The sequence below is a fragment of the Gadus morhua genome, chromosome 7 (genome assembly GCF_902167405.1).
Source record: "Gadus morhua chromosome 7, gadMor3.0, whole genome shotgun sequence".
Lineage (NCBI taxonomy): Eukaryota > Metazoa > Chordata > Actinopteri > Gadiformes > Gadidae > Gadus > Gadus morhua.
In genome coordinates this window covers 12683424-12706322 of record NC_044054.1, presented here as the reverse complement: position 1 = coordinate 12706322, position 22899 = coordinate 12683424, and the positions used below count along the sequence as shown (strand labels likewise).

At 48.2% G+C, this 22899-nt stretch overlaps 1 long non-coding RNA gene across 2 annotated transcripts in view; it reads right to left on the bottom strand.

The window, feature by feature from the left end:
• LOC115546954 (uncharacterized) overlaps positions 1–22899 on the bottom strand; it is a 59499-nt gene that overhangs the window by 11293 nt on the left and 25307 nt on the right. The window contains exon 3 of one of the 2 annotated variants that reach the window (XR_003977310.1): positions 13334–13443. This is a non-coding gene — a long non-coding RNA (uncharacterized LOC115546954). Of the gene's footprint in view, positions 1–9397; positions 13444–22899 lie in introns of those variants that run through there. The other variant, XR_003977309.1, reaches the window with a different exon arrangement.

Here is a 22899-nt window from a genome sequence, read left to right as displayed (position 1 = left end):
CGCTGACACACACACACACACACACAGATATACACACTCGCACCAAATAGTACAAGCACATACTCCCTCTCACTGTCCTTCACACACACCACATTACCACAATATCTCCTCTCATGTTGCCCCCACCACCACTGAAAAGTAAAACAAAATGTCAGTTAAAATACATCATCATCACGGTCAAACTTCCCCACACACACACACACACACACACACACACACACACATACACACACACACACACACACACACACACACACACACACACACACACACACACACACACACACACACACACTCACACACTCACACACACACACACACACACACACACACACACACACACACACACACACACACACACAGCCGTCCGGAACACGAATCAGACATTGTATATCCGGCCCTGGTACCAGCGATTGGGTTTAATATCCAGGTTAGTGGGTGACAGCATCTGGCTATGCGGCAGCGCCACCGACGCAGCCTCGCAGCGAACGTCAGGCCGGCTCTCGTATGGTAGGGTGAAATATGGCGCGTTGGCGCAGGAATGTGGTGCGATATCGCTACTGCTAGGGGCAGGGCCGGGCCTGGCGCTCGAGACAAAGAGTGGTGGGAGAGAGAGAGAGAGAACGGGAGAGAGGTTTGCTTAGGCGTGAGACTGCAGGGTGATCTGAGTTGAGAGTGTCGGAGAAAGAGAGAGAGATGGAGAGAGAAGGAGAGAGACAGAGTTGGAGAGGAGAGAGAAAGTGAGAGGGAGGCAGAGAAGAGAGAAAGAGAGAGGGAGAGGGAGGGAGAGAAAAGAAGAGAGAGAGAGGGAGAGAGATAGAGTGAGAGAGAGAGAGAGAGAGAGAGAGAGAGAGAGAGAGAGAGGGAGAGAGAGAGAGAGAGAGAGAGAGAGAGAGAGAGAGAGAGAGAGAGAGAGAGAGAGAGGGAGAGAGAGAGAGAGAGAGAGAGAGAGAGAGAGAGAGAGAGAGAGAGGGAGGCTGGGAGCCGGTGGAATGTGAACAGCAGCACAAGATGGCGGTGGTTTGAGTCGCAGTGTCTCCATGTGAGCGGTGGGAGAGAGGAGCGCGAGCGGGAGGGAGTGAGGGAGAGAGGGGGGAGATAGAGGGTGGAGGGGGGGGGGGGGGGGGGGGGGGGGTTGAGGTTAACCCGGGACAGGGTCAGCTGGGTGCCAAGTCTCACACTGAGTCGCCGCGAGGGTACTTCTACCTCCAAACTGTTGGGGATGGAGGAGCACGTGCACGAGGGAGCGCACATTACACACACACACACACACACACACACACACACACACACACACACACACACACACACACACACACACACACACACACACACACACACACACACACACACACACACACACGTGTACGTCTGTGGCGGGGCTGGCACAGCGGTGCCTCGGCAGCCTAGGGGACTCGGACAAAGATAAGAGAGTCGGACGCTGGAGAACAATAGCTCTCCTGCTTCCCAGTAGGGAGGGCAGTCTGCTGCAGCGATAAGAAGCCTTTGGACATACCTGGGCCTGCTGGCCACTGGTGGGGGGGGGGGGGGGAGAGGCTGTTGGGAGAGAGGCTGTTGGAGAGAGGCTGGGGGGAGAGAGGCTGTTGGAGAGAGGCTGTTGGAGAGAGGCTGGGGGGAGAGAGGCTGCTGGGAGAGAGGCTGTTGGAGAGAGGCTGTTGGAGAGAGGCTGGGGGGGAGAGAGGCTGTTGGAGAGAGGCTGGGGGGGAGAGAGAGGCTTGGAGGCTGGGCCTACACAAGTGGCCGGGTAACCAAGAAGCAGCAGGGCAAATCAGGACTGTATCAAAGCCATGTCCAGAGGGGAGTGAGTAGAGACGGCCCAGGACACGTGCAGATGGGCTTCAGAGTCCTACACAAACTCCACGATCTCATCAGGTCACCTCCCTAGAGGAGAGCATCCACCGCATGGCCCGAACAAGACTGTGTGTTTGGGGGGGGGGGGGGGGGGGGGAAGACCTGATCCAATGCCAACGTGTATTTGCAGGTTCTGCAGTAAATCGGCTGAAATTCTCTCCTCGTCTTCCTCACAGTCCCACACAGTCCCAGTCGGCCTGCCTTGGTTCCTCAGACACCCTCCCACCCACCGACAACCACCTACTGGTAGGGTGGGTTCGTCAGTGGGTTTAAATGGAGTTGAATGATGGAGGAAGATGTAATTGACACTAATCAGTGTATCAGTGTGGGTCGTGAGGAGGGTGCTGGGCAGGGTAAACACCGTATCTGGGGTAATATTGTAAAAAGTGACAGCGTGTCGCCCGAGACTAATTGTGATTATGAATCAACCATTCACGGAAAGCCAATCATTTAGAAGAAGCATTTTTGTAATCCTATTCGCCCCCCCGTTCCTTCAGAGTGCCCAAGAACACAGCGACATGTCTTTGTGAATATATATCCCGCATACATCATCATATATATCACTGGATATAACATCGCTAATTAACAAACGTCTTCGGACTCAACATTACCATAATGAAACAATACATTAGTAGCTCACATGCCGCGACACAAACATCCCCCGTCACGCACACAAACAGACACACGCATGCACGCATGTCCGACACACACACTGCTGCATTTGCATGAGGTCAATCACAAGTGTACCGAGCTTTCAGAAGTACGCTCTCACCAGTACTTTGTGCCGCCCTCAAGATAACACACACACACATACACACCTGTCAGGACGAAGACAAGGTAACATATACTCACACACACACACACACGAACACAAACGCACGCAGACACACACACACACCTGCAGAGCTAATAGAGATCTGTCCCTTTTCACTCTACACTCCAGTGGCTCTGCATGTATGTGTTTATGAACGTGCCCCCAAGGCAGCCTCCCTCCCTGTCCGCTCCCCGGCGCCTAACAGAGTCCTCAGAGCTCACTGGCGTGGCTCTGCATTATGGACCAAAGAAATTAGGAAATGTGGGGCTTTACTTTGGGAATACCGGGATAACAAAGAGGATCGGCATGCCGCTCGGCGCACCTCGTCCTATTTCCTACTCCTCGGCCGTGGCCCTGCGCCATTGTTCTGTGAGACGTCGTGTCACCGTACCGTCACCACCCTAACCCGGAAAAACCCGGTCCAGTCATCTCTCCCTGTCCCGGTCACATGACCCCCCCCCCTCACGCCCACATTCCATTGGCCGAGCACTGTAGCCCCTATGCTCAGCATGCAGCACTGCCTTGCTCTGGTGCCTTCCCCTCCCCTCCCCAACCCCCCCCCCCCCCCCCCAACCACCTCCCACCACCTCCCCACCGATGAATGAATGAAAGCTAATGTTCTTTCCCCTGCTCTAGCTCTCTCTCTCTTGCTCCCTCTCTCTCTCTCTCTCTCTCTCTCTCTCTCTCTCTCTCTCTCTCTCTCTCTCTCTCTCTCTCTCTCTCTCTCTCTCTCTCTCCCTCTCTCTCTCTCTCTCTCTCTCTCTCGGTGTCTATATCTCTCTGTCTCCACGTTCAGTGGCGGTGGGGGGATCTGCCCCTGCGGTGCCTCAGAGAGCTAGCGTCTGTCCGTCCCGCTAGCGTTCGTTCCGTCCGTCCGTCCGTCCGTCCGTCCGTCCGTCCGTCCGTCCGTCCGTCCGTCCGTCCGTCCGTCCCGGGGCGGCGCTAGCGTGGTTAGCCAGCAGTCGGTGGTGAGATGTGTGAGCGCCCCTCGCAGCTCCCAAGAACCCAACCCGTGCACATGAAGGCAAACCGTCACAAGTTAGGGTCTCAGGGAGTGAGAGAGGTACAGGAGCAGCAGCAGCAGCAGCTGTGGGGCGACGGTAGGGTGCAGTACAGTAGGACGCTGGCAAGCCTTCCCCTCCCTGATTTCACGCTAGAGCATTGTGCACGTGTGCACGTTGACATCACACACACACACGCGCGCGCGCGCGCGCGGGCGCGCACATACGCGCGCGCCCGCGCGTTTCCCGTCTCGGATCGATAAAGTGCCGTCTTATCACACGTACCCACAGGCATACACCCAGGAAATTGAATTAAAGAACGGCCTTCAGAGGACGTGATCTGGTAAGGCATAACAGTCTATGAGGTGCTTAAGATGGCCATCTATCATGAGCCGAATGGTCATAGTGGACCGGTCTATTGGCACCGCAGCAGCGTGCTGAATCACATGTGGACGACAGTGAGAGGCGAAAATACAGACAAGTCAAGTCAGGATACACGCGGAATACGCACATACAGAGAAGCAGTTCCTGACTGTAGACTGTGTACACTCAGAGCGACAGGAAAGTGCAAGGTTGTATTTCACAGCGTACAAATCGTTATGTGAGATGTCGCAGTGGCTTTTTTGATTGAGCTGCCGCCCTCCGAATAACCCCAGACCCGTCCGAAGCATGGAGCGAAATTAACAATGCAGACAGGTGTGGCAGATCACCTCAGGACACAAGCCCAAAAAAAACCTGCACGCAGAAAACCCAAAAGCAGCGAGGTGTGTCTGTGTGTCCAACAAAAAGCATCCAAAACAAACGCCCATAAATCACAGCACGTGTTACAATTTAGATCTGGAGTTCCGAGTAGTTAATCAAGCGAGGCCCCACGCTGCCGCTGCGACCCATCAGACGACATCACATCCTTCGCCGCCCTGAGCGGAAAAAAATAACGCTCGAATATAGCCACTCCCGACAATTCTGTCAACCCCCTTCTCTGCATCCCCTGGGACTTGATATGGGTGCAAGTTTGGCGTGGGGAAAACGGGGTGAGGCGAACATGATCCGGCTGTGATCTAGTACAGCCAGGAGCAGGGGAGAGGGGATGGAGGGATGGAGAGGGGACGAAGGGCAGCAGGAGGAGGAGGGGACAGAGGAACAGGTAAGCTGGGGAATAGGGTAAACCAAAGGCAACTTATCTGCGGTGGAGGTTGGTTGTCGACAGCCTCGCCACCCTCGATGCGGTTCCAGCGCCTCAGGAAGATGGCCGCGGGATGAGAGAGAGAGTGACCGAAAGCATGGCATGGAGGGAGAAAAAAAAGAAAAAGGGGGGAGAGACGCGAGGAGACGAGAGGAAGGAGGGGAGAGGACAGAGTAAGAGAAGGGAGGAGGGGAGAACAGACCAGAGGCGAGAAACGGATGAAAGAATAGAACAGGAGGAGATGAGAAAAGAGAGGAGAAGAGAGGAGAGAAAAGGGAAAACAGATTACAGCAGAGAGCGGAGGACAGAATCAAAGGGGAGAGGAAGGAGGTAAGGAGAGGATCGGGGAGAAGGGGGAGAGAAGAGGAGAGAATCAGAAGGGTGGGGAGAGGAAGGATGAGAAGAGAATCGAGGAAAAGGGAGAGAAGAGAGAGAAGAGAAGAGAGAGAAGAGGATAGAGGGGATGGAAGAGGAGAGGAAGGGGAGACGAGAGGAGAGGGTTTCAGGCATTGTTGCGTCGGAAACCCGCGGCAGAGCACATGGAGCTTCAGCGGGCTGCCGTCTAGCCGTCTGCTGCTCAGACGTGCACACGCAGCCATGCTCCGCACGGGAGAGAGAGAGACACTCATAACCACAGAGAGAGAGATAGAGAGAGAGGGAGCGAGGGGGGAAAGAGAGAGAGAGTGGGAGAGAGAGAGAGAGAGAGAGAGAGAGCGAGAGAGAGCGCGAGAGCGAGAGAGAGAGAGAGAGAGAGAGCGGTGGCAAGCAGGACAGGTAGAAGATAAAAGATTACAAAAGATGGAGGGGGCTGGATTCCATTAGAATAGCTACATGCTTCCTTAGGATTAAAAAAGGTAGGAAACATCGAGAGAGCACGGGCGGAACACAGAATATAGGGAGGAAAGAAGCTCCATCTAGAGACAAAGGAACGGGCATAACATGGTAAACCAACCAGAATATGGACGATGCACAGCCTCTGAAAATATCGAGAAGAAGCCGTTGCGTTTGGGTACACGGGAGGATTAAGATAATTGAAAGGGAAAAGAGAGAGAGGGGGTTGGTAGATCCGCCGTGGGAAGATGCATTAGCCTCTGTTGCTACAGACTATTCAGCAAGGAGATGAAGAGGAAAGGCATTAGACAGGAACAGAGGAAGGAAGAGATGTTAAATAGGTCGAGATACGAACACGAGGGTACGAGTAGTCCGTGGCGAGACAGCGTACGGCCCCGTGGAAATCACCTGGACGGCGTCAACACGTTCATACAATAAGCCCAGCACAATCGAAAGCAGCCCGTCCACAGCAACCGACATATCAGCTTTACCGGATCTCACCGCAGACCTCAAACACAAAACACATGCTCACATCATCGTACGTCCTGGAGGAGGCAAAAGAAAAAAAAAAAGACTGAATCGACAGTGATCAGAGCTCTGGAAAGCACCCTGCGTGGAATAATAGGAAAGAACACGGCAATGTCCATCGCTGTCGGCCTCTCTCTCTCTCGCGCTCCCTCTCTCTCTCTCTCTCTCTCTCCCTCCCCCCTTCTCGTCACCCCCTCTGCTCCATGTGACACTTTCACTGATCCAGCCGTCTTCTTCCTCCTTCCTTCCTCGTTTCCCCTCTCTCTCTCTCTCTCTCTCTCTCTCTCTCTCTCTCTCTCTCTCTCTCTCTCTCTCTCTCTCTCTCTCTCTCTCTCTCTCTCTCTCTCTACTTGCTCCATCTACTGTATCCCTGGCAGCTTTCTCTCTTTCTTTCTGCCCCAGTGAAGCCCCCTTCCCCCCTCCCCCCTCCCCCGCCAGTCTCAAGGTCCTTCACCTCTGTCCCCATTTTCTCCTTGGAACCCCCACCCTTCCTCCTCCACCTTCACCACCCCCCTCCCCCCCCCCCCCCTCCCCCCCTCCCTCCCTCCCCTCCTTTCTTCCAACCCCAGCCTGTGTGGTTCACAGAGTGCACAGCGCTTAAGTCCCAGAGGGGGCGGGAGGGGAGCGAGGGGGCCGCCGTCTGTCTGCCTCCCCCTTTTGAGACCCCCCCCCCCCAACCCCCCTCCCGTCTCCCTCCCTCCCCCCCTTCCCTCCCTCCCGTTAAAGGCCTGGTCCGACGGGGGCGACGGGATGGCGGTGGCGAACACGAGGGGAGCGGAATGAAAAAAAATCATCTGCAGCGCGCGGCGGAGGGGACCGAGAGAGGGAGAGAGAGAGAGAGAGAGGGTGAGAGAGAGAGAGAGAGAGAGAGAGAGAGAGAGAGAGAGAGAGAGAGAGAGAGAGAGAGAGAGAGAGAGAGAGAGAGAGAGAGAGAGAGAGAGAGAGAGAGAGAGAGAGAGGGTGAGCGCAGCCGCCGCGACGCGGGAGAGACGGTGGCGAGGGGAGGGAGAGACGGATGGAGCGGTCGAGAGAGAGAGGGAGAGACAGAGAGAGAGACAGAGAGAGAGAGTCAGAGAGAGAGAGAGAAAGGGCAGAGGCGAGAGGAGTGGACAACGGAGAGGTGGAAAAGAGGAAAGCCAATCGCATCTGTCTCTTTTCACGTTTCTTCATTTAAGGACAAAAAAAAAGGAAAGAAAAAGGGCGAAAATAAAAGAGAATCCTTGTCCAGTCCGTCAGTCTGCCGGTGTTCGGTTCCCCTTCTTTCTCTCGCCCCTCTCTCTCTCTCTCCCTCTCTCGCTCGCTCTCTCCCTCCCTCTCCGCCTATCTCTCTCTCCCTCTGTGTCTGTTAGAATGACTAGAGACAGAGCGTGTTTCATAGAGAAAAAGAGGGTGGGAACAACAGCGGATTGAAAGAGCGAGAGCGAGAGAGAGCGAGAGAGCAGGAGTGCGGGTGAGAGAGAGCACGAGAGAGAGATCGAGAGAGCGAGAGCAAGGGAGAGCGAGGGAGAGAGAGAGAGAGAGAGAGAGAGAGAGAGAGAGAGAGAGAGGGAGAGAGAGAGAGAGAGAGAGAGAGAGAGAGAGAAAGCACAGCAAGTCCGGGGAGCTATTCAAGGGAACTAACTGGGAACCCGGGGATATGGTTTATGAACTATTTGATCAGGAATTGCTTTTGAAAGAGCGAAGAAAACGAGACAGGAAAGGACAGGAGGGGGGGGGGGGGGAGAGTGAAAAAACGAGATAAATGGAGAGCAGTGCACTGCAGGGTCCTTCCGACGGACAGCGTGCAGTGGACCAAGAGCAATGACAGCAGAGCTGCCATGGCCTATATACTGCAGCCCCACTCTCTCTCTCCCCCTCTGGCTCTGTCTCTGGCTCTCGCTCACTGTCTAGGGCTCTCTCTCTCTCTCTCTCTCTCTCTCTCTGGCTCTCTCTCCTGCTCACTCTGTCTGTCGCTCTCTGTTTCTCAATGTCTGTCGCTTTTTACCTCTCTCTCTCTCCCCCTCTCTCTCTCTCTCCCCCCCCCCCCCCTCTCTCTCTCTCTCTCTCTCTCTCTCTCTCTCTCTCTCTCTCTCTCTCTCTCTCTGTCTCTGTCTCTCTCTCTCTCTCTCTTTCTCTCTCTCTCTCTCTCTCTCTCTCTCTCTCTCTCTCTCTCTGCCTCACACTCACTCACTGTCACTGCCCCTCTCTCTTTTTCTCGGTCTCATGCTGCCTTTTATTGGCTCTCCGTCTCGCTCTCTCTTTCCCCCTCACTCTCTCACTCTGCCTCTCGTTTTCGCTTTCTGTCTTTCGCCTGTGTCCCTCTATCTCTGTCTCACTCTGTCTCTCACTCCCTCTCTCTCTCTCTCTCTCTCTCTCTCTCTCTCTCTCTCTCTCTCTCTCTCTCTCTCTCTCTCTCTCTCTCTCTCTCTCTCTCTCTCTCTCTCTCTCTCTCTCTCTCCCTCCCTCCCTCCCTCTCTCTCTCACTCTTTGTGTCTCCCCTCCTTACTCTCTCTTTCGGTACAAGTTGCACAAATACTAGGAAACACATTTACTAAAGAAGAAGTACAGACTTTTTTTTACCAGAAAAGTCCCTTTTGTTGAGTTTCAGACTCTAATGCGTGATTTAAAGTTAAACATAGTTATTTCATTTGAAAGGGCTGTTTTCTTATTTGAAACATATATGCATGAGGAATTTCTTGTTAAGATTCTGGCATAGTACATGAATAATACAACATAATTAACATATATATCAAAAAGATATCTATCAAAGGAAAACAGGGTGAAATAGCCTATATTGTTGTGGAAAAGAACACACCCTAGCTAAACGCACAGGGGCTGAGCAACACGCACGTATGCAATAACCACAGTATGGGTAAACATTGACATTTGTGCAGTTGTGTGTGTACAGAAATGAACCGCGCGTGGCGTCCATTAGAAGAGTCCAACGCCTTGGCTTCAGGTTTACAGCGGCGTTCAGCTCTCACTAATGTATTTTACCTCAGGTCACAAATCGTACTGCTGTGATTGCACCTTAATGCACCTCTCCTCAGCAGATTGGGCTGTTTGTTTATAGGAAATTTCTCTCTCTCTCTCTGTATTACTCTCTCTGTATCACCCTCTCTCTGTATCACTCTCTATAGCTCTATGTTTCATTCTCTCTCTCTCTCTCTCTCTCACTCTCACTCTCACTCTCTCTCTCTCTCTCTCTCTCTCTCTCTCTCTCTCTCTCTCTCTCTCTCTCTCTCTCTCTCTCTCTCTCTCTCTCTCTCTCTCTCTCTCTCTCTCTCTATTACTGTCTCTCAGTCTCTCTGGCCACAGACATCACATGCCGCGTTGGCTCGTCACATCACATGCAGCTCAGAGTCAAATTCTCTCGTTGTGAGGAGAGTATTTTGCCTTTGATTCTCCCCTCGCCAACAGCCCTACACCACCGACAGAGAAATACCACTGTGAACCGGCCGGTGAACCCCAGGGCAAAACAGGCCAGAGTTCAGTTGGTTCTGGATTTCACTTGAGTGAATCAAGGTAAGGCGTGCATTGGCTCGCCCAAGCACCCAGAGGAGCAGTGCATTGAGATGGATGAATGAGGAACTTACTTGCATGTGACAGATCACTGTTGACAAACTGGCATACATATGACCGATGACAAACATGGGTGAAAGAGAGAGAGAGAAAGGAACACTGATTTATTTGTTTACCACTCCCCCACTATTGCGTCGGAAAAAGAGCTCAACGAGATACTCACTGATAGGACCATACCCACTCTGGCCTCGGTGGCCCAGTGTGTGTCGTGACCTATGACCTCTTCTGTCTGTCGGGTGTGTGCTCCGTCCTCATGGCCCAACGGCCCTCCGTCCCGCCTCAAACCCCCACCTCAATCCCTGATACACCGTCAAGCGCGGTGGGCCGTCGACCGCGGTGGGCCGTCGACCGCGCTACACCGTCAACCCCCGCTGCACCTTCAACTTCACTACACCTCAACGCCGTTACACCGTCAATCCCGGGAACACCGTCCACCCCCTGACACCTCAACACCGTCACAACTCAACCCTGCTACACCTCAACCCCGTCACAACTCAACCCTGCTACACCTCAACCCCGCTACAACTCAACCCCGCTACACCTCAACCCCGCTACACCTCGACCCTGCTACACTGCACCCTTAACACTGCAACAACGCAGCCCCGCTGCGCCCCTCAACCTCGCCACATTTCAACCCCGCTCCCAAACTCCCCGCTCCAAATACTAACCCTGTGTCCGAAACACACACAAAAGCATCCACTTCCTCCTGCTCGCTCTGTTTAGAGTAGACCAGCGGCGCTCGGGCCGGGGCCTACGCGGCTGAGGAGATGTGGGGAGGGGAACCCGGTCTGACCTCCGTGAAGGCCGGGGGAAATGGGAAGCACTGCCCATATTTTGCAATTTTTTTTTACATGTTGAAAATACCTTTGAGCGAGTTGAAATGATGCAAAAAAAACAAACTGTAAATTGCTGAACCTAGCTGGTAGTTATTTACAGAGTCCACAGGAGGGACTCAAAAGCACAGGAGTGAAACCAAAGCTGAAATCCGGTGCCTGAAGCTCAGCCCTTTTTCCAACTACAAAAGTATCACACAACTTACAGTGAGACCACATCAGCAGAAAAGATAAACGTTAAAACATCCTTTCAGATGTCAGTATCTGCCATAAACAGTATCGTACACAGTGGGCCATCCCAATTACCCATAATACATTTCAGCGTGACGTGAGTTCCTGTCAGCTTGATGCAGCGAGAGTAGCCACTGGCATCTGTGATCAAAATGTCTCTTTAAAGAATAGTTGTGTGGAGGAAACACACAGTTTTTGGTTTAGTGAAAGCGAACTTTGTACGTAATTGGCTGCCATGTCCAATCTTTCCCCTCGATGGCATCTCTGTCATTAAACCGGCGGTCCTCCCTGCTCCAGTAGGCTGTGGTCCTTTCATATGTTCTGCTCCTCCTCTTCCTTTCTTCCTGTATTTCTTTCTTTCTTTATTTATTTTGGTCCTTTTTTCTATGTAGTGAACTTGAATTGTAGCGTTTTTGAGGAGTTTTGTTTGATCTCATAGTAGCAAAAATAACACATAAATACATGCACAGTGTAGACTATTAAATTTCTCTTTTTACTTTTCTTTTGAGAGCTGCATGCTTATTTTTTGCTACTCTATTTATCGTATTTTCTCTTCTCACTGCATTCATAAAAATACATAACATAGAAATACAATTTAAAAATCCCAAAATCTTCTTCCCATCTTTTATTTGAAATGACAGACCACATGAATGACACCGAGGGTTAGAAGACAACTTTAAATTAATTTAAATAATTTAAAAAACGACCAAAAAAAATGTTAATTGCATCATTTCATCATTCCATCGATCAATCACGCTAATGTACATCATCATAAATGTAAAATAAACGGGAAAGTACATTAAAGTAAAACATTGCTTTCTGCGACTATGCGTCCGATGTATTGGAGTGTGTCCACAGGGAAAGCTAGGAGGCTGTACAGTTATCTCCTGCGATGTCACTCTGAACTATACAACCTACTACCTCAACCTGTGGACCACGAGTCCGGAGGCTCAGTGGTGTCTGAGGGATGTCAACGCCTACTGAAACGGCAGTGATGAGGGAAAGGGTATTTTATTTCTTAGGGGTTCCTGCTCTGATTGTGTGAATCCTGAAATACGATCCCATGCAAGACGACGTTGAGGCCGCGGTTCGGAGGCGTACACGAAAGTGATAGAAATAATACGCGCATTATTATTCTTTCTTTGACCACCACGTCAGGATCCATTTTCCAAAGTACTCACGATTTCTCACAAGCTCTTTAAAGACAAAAATACACAGTGGCTGCAATTGCCAGTTTGACACATACCTATAGATATGAACTTGCGCAGAGAGTCACCACAAGTTCGGATCTACGGGTTTGCGGCAGTTGGCGGAATTCTCCAGAAACGAATCAGGACGAAAACGCAGTGCTATAACATGAGCAAAAATACTACAAGAAAACTGCAACCGATACAGGAACACAGATGAAGGTCAAACTAGATGGCCAAACCCTTTTTGCCTCACTAGGCCCCTCCCTCTTTTTAGGGATACTGCCGCAGCATCAGTTCACGTCACCAAACTGATATGAACCCGCCCCTTCTGAACATCACATGGCAACAGTAGTAATCCCTGTGAAAGTTACCGTCTAAAATGAACTCTGCACCCTACGTCGTCCACGAATCAACCAACTTTCTGATATTGAACTCATCTCTCTTTTTAGATTCTCACGTGTTGTCCATCAATAACACATTTAAAAGTGAATAGTATAATAATTGAAAGTAGGTCTAACAGTTCTAAAAAAATTAAAACACTTCACTTTTTTATTAAATGAAGACTTCAGTTTGTTATCTGTATGTATTATCTCTTGTTATATGTGTATTATATTTTGTGTTCCAAGTATTTTGTGCGTAAGATAAGCATTTTAAATAACAATCGATTAACGTTCTCATTTGCGTGATGAAACGACCAAATTAAATGTATTGGATGTTTTAGAAATTATGCTCAAAGCAACAATAAAACATTTACAATGAACACAATATGTGATGTTCAGTAGTTAGGGTGAGTTTTCATAAAAAATGCATTTCTATTAATGGAGAAATAGTATCGCAGCAACCTTGAAAAATAAATCGGAACTTTGCTGATATCATTCTCAGTTATTTTGTAAATAAAAATAATAAAAAAAAGAATCACGCAAGCACATGAGACAAATACGAGTTATTGAGACAACGCAACCTAAATATTTAAACCAAACAATACTATGTAACCGTTAAGCTAAATCACATAATAGGATAACCTTGAATTGTTGTCGGAATTAAAACAAACAAAAAATGTGCGCTTTCGCAAACCTAAACACCTGTATTATGCATTGTTTCCTATTACAAAACTGCTCATTTGTTTATTACCAAGAAAAAGTGGGAAATGCAGCAGTACTCAAAGAGAAACACAACAAAAACAAACAGCAGCGAAAGTCCCCCATGACAGACTCCAGCCCTAGGTTTTACCACACTTCACATTAGCTAAACATACAGCAAAAGGCAAGGAGTATAGCATGCCAACATACCAGTGGGGGCAGACGCTGGTTGATAATTGGTCAGACATCCTCTGGCATCAAAATGGAGTCAGGCTTGGGTGGTATCTTAGGCCATTCGGCCATCGGAAATGTCCGAAAACCTGGAAAAACACAGATACAAAAATGATATGACTAGCACAACGTGAACAACACAGAAAGTCTACAGATTTCGGAGAAAAAAAGATTCCCCAAGTGTGCACACACACCCACCCCAAAAGCACAGTTACACACACACGTGCCAAACCAAGGACGCCCTCTCCCACGTGAGGTTGCAAAACTATAATCCGGAAAAAAGAAAGAAAAAAGAAAGCACTAAAATAAGAAAGAGGGGAATATATTACGAAAGATACGGCCCAATAAAAGGAGGCAAAATGAAAAAACTAAAAAGATACAGCCCCCTCTTTGTGTCTGGGTCTGGTTTCGCCCTCCTGTCCTGCTGTCCAGTCCCCATTTTTTCGGAGGGTTCAGAAACCTTTCAATACGCCTTCCAGACAAGGTACGGCAAGAGAGAAATGGCAAAAGATGGAATGCAGTAAGATGTGGACGAGGCGGAGTCGAGGAGCAGCGAGGCTGGCTGCACAGAAAGTAGAATTTGCAAGGAAAGGGTGGTGTTGGCTTTTTTTTTTTTTGGTGCTTCATTCTGTTTTTTTTTTTTTAAGGGGGGGGGGGGGGAGGGCTGCACAGAAAGTAGAATTTGCAAGGAAAGGGGTGGTGTTGGCTTTTTTTTTTTTTGGTGCTTCATTCTGTTTTTTTTTTTTAAGGGGGGGGGGGGGGGGGGGGGGGGGAGAGAGAACCCAGCGGGGTCTTTGGCTGCGGTTCTGTCTCATCTCGTGGCTGCCAGAATTCAGACGTTCCTCTTTGTCTTAAACACCCTTTCAACGGACCCCAATGAAGTGATGTTGATCAAATCCACAATCATTAAAAAAAATAAACGTAAGTTGGAACGAAACTATGACTGTGATACCAGCGGCTCTTCTCTCCCTGGATGGATCGTTTTCTTTAAATACATCAAAGTAGCTTGGCAACGCTGAGACCACACTGGACGCAAAGAAAATAAAAATAAAAAGTCAAAATTCCGACTGAAATTGTAGAATAGGCAAAGTCATTGGGGGGGGGGGGGGGGGGGGGGTCCATTATAGTGTGCAATTTTTTTTCTACACAACACATTTGCAACATTTGTCATAGTACGTCTCTGCCTCACAACACAGCAGCAAACGCCTATCCAATCCATGCCACGTAGTAGCGAGGGGAACAGACACCCCACCCCTACCAGTCTCTCTAAAATGGCTGTGGGCCGGGGTGAGAGAGGGAGAGAGAGAGGGGAGAGAGAGGGAGAGGGAGAGAGAGAGAGATGTTCACCAAGCGGCAGAGCCCACCCTTCAGCTTAACCATCACCCTGTTCTCTCTCTCTCTCTCTCTCTCTCTCTCTCTCTCTCTCTCTCTCTCTCTCTCTCTCTCTCTCTCTCTCTCTCTCTCTCTCTCTCTCTCTCTCTCTCCTCTCTCTCTCTCTCTCTTTCTCCCTCTGCCTCTCCCTTTCCCTCTCTCTCTCTCCCTCTCTCTCTCTCTCTCTCTCTCTCTCTCTTTCTCCGTTCCATTTAACCCTTGGTTCGCTGCCCGCCACAAAGACCACCACTGTGACCCGGTAAAGGGTGTTGTGGTCTCATTGTCCGTCCGTCTGTCACGGCCACTCGTCCCGCAGGTCAATACGTTTAGCTCGCGGCTGCGTGCGTCTCTATCCCAGTTAATTCTCCTCAACATTAATATTGATACACGCAAACGGACGGCGTCTCATTGGTCCTTAACACCAGGATTAGGATTAAGATAATTAAAAAGAGAAGATATGACAACAAAACATCTTCATCACTTAGCCGATCTGAGTCTGTTTGTTCCCTTATTTAGGGTGGATCATGAGTGCCTTTACCTCCTCCTGTTGGCTGATGCAGACAATATAATTTTTCCGCACAGTCCATTTTATGTTAATCATTTAAAATATAATACAACTTTAACAAATAAATAAATAATACACTATAAAACCCAAAAATTCACAATACGATAACTTGTACACTAACTATATGTGCGTGAGACGTGTGTTGGACAGAGCTACCTAGTGGGAGTAGGCCTAACTGGGATAGACCTGGCCAGTCACGTGGTCATTCAGAGACCCTCTCCTTTCCGGGTGTGTTTTGCCTATGAAATGTACAATTTGGGGGGGTTGCAAGAAAGCTGGTTTGTACGGCTCTATGTTTGCAGCTGGTGTGATATTTGATGAGGGCATAGTTCAGTGTAATTAAATTAAATTGTAATTGTTTTAACCATGAAAACAAGAGGCAAGTAATGGGTACAAGACTGTGGGCTTTATCGAGCCAAACAAGTACAACAATTTTCAAGGGGAACTCTACCTTAGAAAATAAGCTATTGTTAATTTAGTGTTTTTTAATAAATATTAAAGAAATTAGTTTAAATAATGATGCAAAATAGAAGCAGTTTGGTACAATATACTGCACGCTTTCTGTTTGGCCTTGTGTCGTCTTCCTACAGCTTTTTGTTAAGTTCCTGGATGTTTGCGGTGCTCTGGTGAGATTGGTTGAGAATCGATGGTAGACATTGGAATGAGTGTATATTACGATATAAAGAACACATTCTAATCAAATAAGGGAACTCATTGACATGTATTGGTTGTTCACAGAAAAAATACTGAAATACCAAAAGCTATGGTTTCGGCCGTGATTGCAGATGGAACGATTCTCTAATGGGGTTTAACATGGGGTGAACATTTTGCATACACACTGTATGCTAAGCTAACCAGTGGGACTATATGGGTTGCTAAAGTATGCTAAATTAACAAATAAAAGTACCCAGGTAGGTACAGTATGCTAAGCTTAGCGACGGGACTGCCGTGGTGATTCTGTATTCTATGCTAACTACTGAGAGTGTCGGGTTGCTATAATATTCTCTTCTCACTAGTGGGATTATCTGCGGTACTACAGTATGCTAAGTTTACTAGTAGGAGTATCTGAGTGAGCCAAGCCAGTGTACCAAGAGCCTGCTGTCTGCTCCCTGGTTCTCCACTTGAATCTAAATGAGCAGATAGGACTATCAGGGCAGTGCCTGGTCTCCATAAGCCTCTCCACGACAGGAGGGCAAATAAAGGGAGAGACTGACGTGGGGGTGACCCCTGGATGCCCCCTTTCTTTTGGCCAGGCATCCCTCACACCCTGATAAAAGACCTTTGTGATGAAAGAAACCGGAGGGAGGCACGATGGCCATCTAATATTTGGTCCGAAAATATCAAGCAAAATTTTAGATCCCATTTAAACAAGACCAGATAAGGACTGCGTAGCTTCGGGAGGCTGGGTTTATAAATATTAAACCTGAGGATCCCATTCAAGATCCATGTTCTACATCTTTAAGCGTCGGAAAATGGGATCACGCGCTTACGCTAATACAATATTGAACCATTAGCCGTGGTGCTCATTGAAATTGATTTGGGACTTATACATTTACATGCAAATAGTAATAATCGATTTAATTCCCATGCTTTAATTATTAGAATTGTCCCATGAAGTACTTCATTTAAGTGGTAGAATAATGCTTTGATAATGCTCTTTTATTCTAATCGAACAGGAATTTTAGAGTGTGTTTCTAAACCTTGTTTCTAAACCGTGTCTTTCCATTTACTTTGCCAATACCTCTGTTCTAATTTTCGGTTATATTGGTTTTCTTTCGGGTTGTGATTCATCGCTCGGTTCCAATTGTTCCAACGCCGAGCTTTACTACTGCAGAACGACTGCGTGTGCATCACCATTCAGACACGAGACCTTGGCATTCTGGAATCTTATTTCTTTAGCAACCAGAATATCGGAGGGCAGCTGCCAGAACTGAGCAGAGAGGGGCTTCCTCAAAACGTGGGCAAACTGTTGCTTGGAGACATTTGTGGCTGATGATACTTTTGAAAGGTTCAATTTATGGTTTGGCACTAATCAAAACAAATAGCGCAGAAGACAGGAAGAATTTAGGACGGCCATTTGCTATTTGCAGAAGGAAAGCAACTGTAAGTGCAAAATACATTTTTATTTTGAAGTATGACCAAAATCTGTCTCATAATCTTTATTGTATTATGTGCTTGGAGTTTCCAATACCAAACCAAGTTTATTTACTGCCCTGTTTTAAGGATGCATTCAAGAGCAAATTATATAGTTTTAAATATTTTAGATTTTGTAGATTTTAAGTGCATATTCCGTCAGTTGCACAAACCCATAGTTTCTACAATCTGTCGTTTACCCATTATCACCTCTAAAAGCATAAATATGTAATTAACATTGACATCTTAACAATGTTACAACGACATTATGATGCAACATTTGGCCAAAAACAGCAAGAACCACAGATGTTGTCAGTTCTAAAGTTTAAAATCACAAAATATGGGATCTAATTTAATTATAATAAAGAAGTATATTTCAGAAATGATGGCAAGCAACGCTTTGGGAAAAACAGACAAGGAATCTCAAGGCAACCCATAGTTGTAGCACTATTTGATTTTGTTTGAGCGACTTTGGTTCCACAAACAGGTTGCCCGCAACGAAATATCGACTAATCAAATCAACTTCAATATTATAAGAAGTACAACAGCAAAAACGTTGATATCCCACGCTGTAGCTTGTAAACCTAAAGAAAATGGAATTTAACAGTATCATTGCTGTTTGCACACACACACACACACACCCACACACACACACACACACACACACACACACACACACACACACACACACACACACACACACACACACACACACACACACACACGCACACACACACAGTGTAGATTTTACTGCTAAGTGAAGTTAATATCAGATAAACAGTAGCATTGCTGTTCAGACACACCTACAGAGAGACAGACAGACAGACAAGATACACACACACACACACACACACACACACACACACACACACACACACACACACACACACACACACACACACACACACACACACACACACATTTGGAGTCTGACTTTAATTGTAAATACATCAGGTCTTCCCTTGGGGTCTCTTTACCTTTGTTCTCCAATCTCACCTATTGGTTGCAGTCTCTCTCTCTCTCTCTCTCTCTCTCTCTCTCTCTCTCTCTCTCTCTCTCTCTCTCTCTCTCTCTCTCTCTCTCTCTCTCTCTCTCTCTCTCTCTCTCTCTCTCTCTCTCTCTCTCTCTCTCTCCCTCTCTCTCCCTCTCTCTCTCTCTCTCTCTCTCTCTCTCTCTCTCTCTCTCTGTTACTTTCCTCTGTCTCCCACTCCCTGCTACAAATATTCTGCTCACGCTCAACTGCGGCACCCCAGCTTCGAACCTCCCCATTAATCCACACCACAGACATCTTGGCCCGGTGTCCTGCCTCCCTCCCGACGTGCACTCCAAACCGGTCCGCAGGCTGTGGCCCCAGAAGGTATACTCGCCCATTATTCACACACATATGCAAACACACGGTACAGCCCTTGTACCTCTGAACACGCCTGTGGCAGTCAATAGCGGGATTTCAATGGAATTCTTGCTTTTCATCAAATTTCATGAATGATGGTGATAATAATAACCTAATTAAACCGTAAAATGTTTGACAAAAACACACAAGTGCCCCTCTAAAAAAGGCACGACCTTTCGAGAGGAAAAAAATAGTGCTGCCCGACCACTTCTTCCAGACAGAATATGGGAACCCTACACTTTGGCGATGAATTTCTTTAAATATTTATATCAAAGGCTCTGACTCAGAGCGTCATCACCATTCACCCAAAATTCCATTTGAGAGTGAAGGTTGTTTCTTTCTAAAGTGTGCAAAAGTTACTCCCCACTCCTGATTTGTACGTACTTTCGCTGCTACAGTGGAAGACCTAACACATAATGGAGACAACTGAAAAAAAAAAAAAAAAAAGCAAACACACCATCAGGGCCAACTGGGAGCCCTCTGACACCCGGGGGTGTGTCGGTGCGATGCATCTAAAATTGCCTCCATTTTAACATGCCTCTCAAATGCGTGAGTGAATGTAATCTACAACAACGGTTGAACGTGGATATCCCTCGGATTCGTCCTCATAGTGGGCTCTGAGGCTCGGGCCGGGTTTTCAAGAGCATCTATTTGCAGAGTGGATGAGGGGCAGGTGTTGTGTGGTTTGTGGGGTGAATTGTGATGTGGTGAGGCGAGGGGGTTAGAAGCACCGCCCTGGTTGGGGGAGAGAAACAGAAACACACAAGTGCGCTTTAATATGGAGGACGCCATCTAGCCTGCCTGGCAAGATGTCCCACACGTGATGGAGGGAGGCCTGAACGAGCGTGATGCTCGAGTAGTATGAACACCTTTCTGTTATGGATTCAGCAAAACGAAAGGAAAAGTAAAACGCAAATGAAAAGCGGCACCAAAAGCAGCACTGATGAGTTCAATACGTCTGTTGATAACGGATCCATACATAGATAAACTTCAGATGAACTTAGATTATAATATTGCATATTTAATCACGGCATTATCCCATCAGTAATCAGTATTCATAATAAATGAATGAATACACAGCGAGACAACAATGCATCTGGCTAATCACTCCCACGTAGCAAACAGCCAAAGGGCCTGCCTCTGAGACGTATGCGTGTGCATTAACACATCTTCCCAGACAGGCACCATAACTAAGACTCAATGGAGGACCAGGGAGATTTCAAGGGGAAATCGAAACAGACCACGGCCGTCAATCTGGCGCGGAGCGGGGAGTTAAAACGAGCTGGGGGGGTGGGCCTAGTGAGGCGGGGGGGGGGGAGGGCCAGGAGGGGAGGGTGCGGCCTGCGTGCGGGGGTACCGCTCTTTGTAGATCACTGCACCAGAACCGGCACCTACGTTTACTCCGACCTGTCATAAGTTCTCCAGACAATCGCTGAAGGGAACCGGGGCTTTAGCACCTTTTCATCCGCTCTCTCCGGAAGAAAAGCCTCCAGTGGGTTTTTAGCACGCCTTTAGAAAACGCCCAGTGGCTCCTCCGCCAGCCTCCTCTCACCACATTTCCCTCCTCCCTCCTCCCTCCCTCCTCCCTCGCCCTCTCTCCTCCCCCTCCTCCCCCCCCCGCCTCCCTCCCCGTCATTCATTCAGTTTAATTTTGAACTCTGCACCGCTAGACAAGAAGCACCATGGTTACCTGGCGCAGGGCCATCTCATTACACCACCAATTGATTCTGGCCTGGCGCCGCATCAACCACCCCCACACACCACCCCCACCTCCCACTCCCCCCCCCCCCCAGCCCTGCGCAGTCCGCACCCACCCTCCAACCACCCACCGACTCAAACGTACACCCAGCGCCCGTGAATATATGTGTCCGTCTGCAGCGATTTCAGAACACATGTTGGAGAGCGTAGAGATGCTTCAGCCAGCGCCTCGCTGCTCAAACGCAGCATTCTGATGAATACGCACGAGTAAAATAAGAACACACCCGCACAAAAAACACTGTTGTATCGGGCTCTGTTTGTGAAGGGCTTTGTCCTCCGTGTTGCAAAAAAATATGCAACAATTGAGCAATAATTGAATTGTTGCTGGGCATTCGTCAGTGATTGCATTCAACAGAGTAACAGCAGTTTACTCTGTCCTGTAGCCAAAGTCAGCAGATAGAGACAGGTCTTAAAAAGGTCTTGAAAATATTTTTAAGGAAGCCTAATCGGTCTCCCAGTATATTGAAATAGAAATGTGTTCCTGTTAATGATTCCATTAAATATATGTGTATATTCTGATGGTAGGCACGCCATAACTAATATCGCTATAAATACAATTCTAATACAAACAGATTGGGGGAAAAACGAACATTATAATTTTTTTGGAAGAAGTCCCTAGTAGCGCAAATAAAATAATAATAATATTAATCACATATCAATATATTCACAATGTAATACTTATTTCTAAGAATTACTCTTCCATAAAACGAGGCGAAGCCAGAAGCCAAATACATCTTTGGAGCTTGAAAGTGGAATTCAAAATTTGTTTTTTGGGGGGGGGGGGGGAATTAAACCACACGATAATGTAATTTTATTCCTTTGTGGATTGCTATTCGTCTATGAGGCCCATTAGCCAATCATATTACACCAAACAATCCGAGCCGAGACGCCGCTCATCGCCTTGAAACATTGTTTATACATCAGCTCTATCTACACGCTCGGTCGGGCGTGAGCACCACAGGCTGCCGGATCTAAATGGCCGACACATAGAGCAATTAGGGTCACAATGGAGTTACAGTATGGAGGGGCTTCTGCCAAAACAACATTTCTGGCATCAGGGACTGCTTCAGCGAAGCGGTTTTCTGAAGAAAGAAAAAAAAGAATGCAAGATTTGGCGGAGGTGCTGGTGATGAGGTCATGGAGACAGGACCCTCGCTGAGGTGACCTGATGGGGCCCGCTGGGGCGCAACCGTACGCTGGAGCCAGAGCAAACGTTTAGAAATGCCTGTTTGTTTTAGGTATGGGGTTATAAATAGTTCATTTTCCGTATAGGATTAGGCAGGGTTCAATTTACGTGTCTGCTTCGAAATGGTCAAGTATGGAGTTAAAGATGGTCAGAATAAGCTGCTTAGTGCAGCACAACAACAAGTCTGGAGGGGGGGTCAGCCAGCCCGTTCCAACACCGTAGCCTCTCTTAAGAACTCCAAAACACAAACTACAACGCACTCGACCTACTTGACAAACCGATTCATATGAACACTTTTTAACTTGGTCGAGTCAAAAATATAGTACTACTCTATCCGCAACTGCTCTGACCTTTGCTCTCGCTTAGAAAGCACAATCGTTTCTCTGTACTGAACCACAGGTCAGTGGCCGTGACCCTCTTGGACCACCGACGTATTGAACACAATTGAAGTTAGAAGCGTCTTACAGCCACGTGCTCCTTGGCTGACAGAGGCTCCGTCTCCTCCGCGGCCCCGTACGATAGCTCCTCCGCGCTGCTCTCTGCGTCCTGTCCTCCGATGGAAATGTCACTTCTTTCTCTCCGCTTTGATTCACATTTGGCAGGGTGTCACGAGAAGCAGGCCAGAGCACTCGCACATGGAGCAGCGTTGGCACTATTCAAAGTGCAGCATCGGGCCACGGCTTAATAACAGAGCACTTGTGGATTCCTGGAACACATTGTTACCTCTCCTCGATGAACACCACGAATCCAGGGAATCCGAGTGTAAGCCACACTCCCCTCAGTCTTAGCTTTAAAAAGTATGCCAGAGGTATTTATTTTCTTTTATTAGAAAGAATGAGAGATCTGTGGACCTGAGCCATGAATCAGCTATTATTATTAATAAAAAAAGAATAACGATCATGTTCTCTTCAATCATTTCCTTTTTTTACGCCCCTCGATGTTGCACTATCCCCGGCTGTAAACGCACACACACACACACACACACACACACACACACACACACACACACACACACACACACACACACACACTCACACACACACACACACACACACACACACACACACACACACACACACACACACACGCACACACGCACACACGCACACACACGCACGTATATTGATTTGTGATTATTTTAA